A 3,552-nucleotide genomic window follows, 5' to 3' on the forward strand; every position below is an offset into this window, starting at 1 on the left:
TCGCTCACTATATCCATAAAGTCGTAACACGATTTGTGGAACTTGACAGATTTGTGGATTTACTTTTACAGGAATACATACGTTTGGGAAACTTTCATGTCAAGATATATCACAAGTATGGTTTAAGCTGTTTGACATTTTTAACCACACACTGAACAATAATATTGTTCACCCGCACACATGCACTCTGTCTTTCTGGGTCTTACTTGTTCATTCTCTTCGTTCGGTATTTCCCTCACTCACTCACTCTCTCTGTCTCTCTCCTTTCCTTTCGCATACAAGCACACACACTCATAATTCAGGCCGAATTTTGAGGAATGCTCTCCGCAGTGTTTGCCACAACGAGCCACTTCTTATGTAGTCCAGCAGTCAAAACATGCATTTAAATATGTGGGATCCATACTAATTCCTCACACAAAAGTGCATCTGGGGTGACGACAGACAACTGACAGGAAGATCAAGCTATTTAAGCGACTTCCTGTCTGTTTGTTGCAAGACTGTCAAAAGTCCCACCACGCCAATCTAAATTATGACAGGCTTGGCCTGGCAGGAAATGATGTCACAGTCTAGCTTCTGGAGCTCTCCAGACAGTGATAAGAATCCCTCTGGGAAAGTGACCAGAGTGAAGACAGATAACACCATTGTGCGTCTGCTCCCTTCTTTCATCTTGCCCACATCAAACATCCACAGATTGCAGACGAACGGCAGCCATGCTGTTTGGTTGAGATAGTCTCTTGCTTTTGTGAGAATATGGATGGTAACCAGCTAAAGGAGCTAAGTATCTCTCAAACCCCAATGTGTTTTGCTAGTCACGAAACAACTTTGAAAAATACATAGAGAAAGTGGTGTTTTCCTTTTGGTGGACTTGTGATATGTCTGGACTAGCATTTCTCTATTTCCCGATGGCTTGTCTTTATTATCTACTCCCAACGTGAGTCATCCTGTGTAGACCTAACTAAACGTCTGAGTCTGAATGGGAGGTTATGGAGGAAAAGATAGGGGTATTTGTTTGAGTAAGCTACTGACACGGTGGGGGGTGAGGCGGCAAAGTCCTGCTTAGTTCCCTTCCCCTCACTGAGAAAGAACTGCAATGGAGGGGTGGAGTAGGGAGGCAGTGTCTGTCTAATGGAAGAACGTCTGATGTTGATGTTTGTGTCTCTGTCCTACTAAACCATCTGGTTTAGTGTTGTTTCTGTTTGACTCCATGGTCTGCTTATATCTGGTTGTGTGGATGTGTGCGTGTGTGTCTGCCTTTAAAGGCGACCCCATCCCCTGCCTCATTCTCACCGACTCGTGACACACTAAGCAGGCCTGTGCGGGTGGAGATGGACCCCACATCTGGATCCCATGAAGGATCTGAAATGAATGTCAGACGCTGTGGTCTCTTTGATCTGGTGTAGCCTCACTAGACAGGCATGTTTCATACTGGGGAACATCACCCGGGTTGGCCTGGGCAATGAGTCGAAGCAAAACAAATCTGAATTGCTTCCATTTGGCGTATATGTATTGACGATGGTATGCGAAGTTCTAGATAAAAATCAAATGCTTTGCGTGGACATCATTTCTTGAGGAAAATAAGAAGCGGCATCTGTTGATTGTTATCTATTCGAGCAATATCATATTGCCCAGCCTTGCTGAGACCCGTGAAAACCAAGCCCATGGACATAGACAAAGAGAAAATTGAGCGAGGGAGATGTAGAAGCAGTGTGGGAGAGGAGCTCTGTCAAAATAGTGGGAGAACCTCAGCTGTCTTGTCAAACCAGAGGGAGGTGAAAAGAAGTGAGGAGAAAAGAATGAAACAAGATTACCCGGGAATACCCGCTGTCAGTCTAATCCCTGCCAAAACATCTGTCCACTTAAAAAGACCCCCCCACCCCCACCCTCACCCCCTCCGAGACTCACATAGGCACATCTGTGAAAAGAACCTGAGACAGGCAAGCACTTGCCCTTTTCTGAGCTACAGACAAAGTCAACAGCTGAAAGATTTCGTGTTTCGGGTACTTCACCTATATATTTTAGCATTTTTGAAGGGGAGCAAAGAGAAATGACCGTTGGTTTTGCTCTCTCACCGAATGAAAACATTCCAAGAATGTCCGGGGCGGGAGGTGGGGGTTGGGGGGCTTCTGGAACCTGATGATCGCTGGATCTGAAGGTCACAGACATTAGGTGAACCTGAGTTGAGGCGATTCTTATTAGCAGAGCCCCATCTGTTGATTTGTATCACTTTTTGACTGCTTCATAAATATTTATTTCCTTCCTTACGTGAGGATAATTGAGGGGCCAGTTTTGGGATAGCCAATATCGATGGAGAGAGCTCTACAAAAGAACTCTTTAACACTGCATGTCAAGCCAATCATTCACATCAAATATATTTCTTTTTTTACATACTACTGTGACACATTTAATTTCTCTCCATCTCGATTTCTCTCTCTCTCTCAAAACAAGAACGTTTCAGCAATTGAAGTTATACGGCAACCAAGGCTGCTGTCTACACACACTAGACTTGAGTTTCTTTTGCACGCAGCAGCCCCTCCAGGAGCAGGCTCGATCCCTCCTAGAGAGGGTGGAACCCTGCATTCCTTCAGTCGGTGTGTGGAAGCAGCAGCACCCTTCCCTTCCCTTGCCTGCTTCTGCTGTTGGACCTTTTCCTGGGGCTGCTGCTCCCAGGGCCCAGTCTCGATGCGCTACAAGTCCTCGAAGTCATTGATCTGACAAGACCAATTTGATCCCTGTTAAGTGTTGAGAAGCACAAGATTTAACCTATCCGACCATGCAATATCAAAAAAAAAAACACGTAAGAAAAGTCGGATAAAAGGGAGAACGAAAGAAAAGATGCCTTTTTTTTGTTGAGGATTCAAATGGGGCCCGGCTCTCTCTTTGAAGTGAGCCAAACTTTGGGAAGCAGCCCCGTTGAGCAGAGGAGCACTCTGGGTAGAGGAAATGAGAAGGCCTGGAGCGTGGAGCGGCCTGGAACTGCAGTGTGCAATGACAGAAATAGGAAGGAGAAGGATTCTCCCCGATGATTAAGAGGGAAAAAAGTGATCTGTAAAAGTGGGAATAGATTTGGAAGTTCTATTGAAAGCTCAAGTGGGATTGGTTATAGTGTGTGAATGAGAACGTATGTAATAGTGAGTGTGTGTGTGTGTGTGTTGGCATGCATGTGATTGTGTTGGTGTCGTTTTTGTGTGGATGTGTCTCTTGTATCCATATAGCCTCAAATATGAATAGGAATTTAAATGATGTGTGTAACAGGGTCTTTACTCATATCAAAATAAAAATTAATTATTCAAGTCTGTTTGGTGGAGTCTGCAGGTCAGTGTTTCTGTTTGTGTGTGTGTGAATCCCCAGAGAGCTATGGGGCTGCTGCAGTCTCTGTCTAAATAGCTTGAAAAGCCTGGAGGGGGATTTCCTCTGAAAGGGAAAGCTTCTCTCCTCCCCCCTTCGAGGGCTCTCTCTCTCACCCTCCCTCCGTTCTTCCCTCTTTCACTTTATACCCCCCCGCCCCCCTCTCTCTCTCTATACTTACGGCCACTTGGTCCAAAGAAGCAAAGA

The sequence above is a fragment of the Osmerus eperlanus genome, chromosome 1 (genome assembly GCF_963692335.1).
Source record: "Osmerus eperlanus chromosome 1, fOsmEpe2.1, whole genome shotgun sequence".
Lineage (NCBI taxonomy): Eukaryota > Metazoa > Chordata > Actinopteri > Osmeriformes > Osmeridae > Osmerus > Osmerus eperlanus.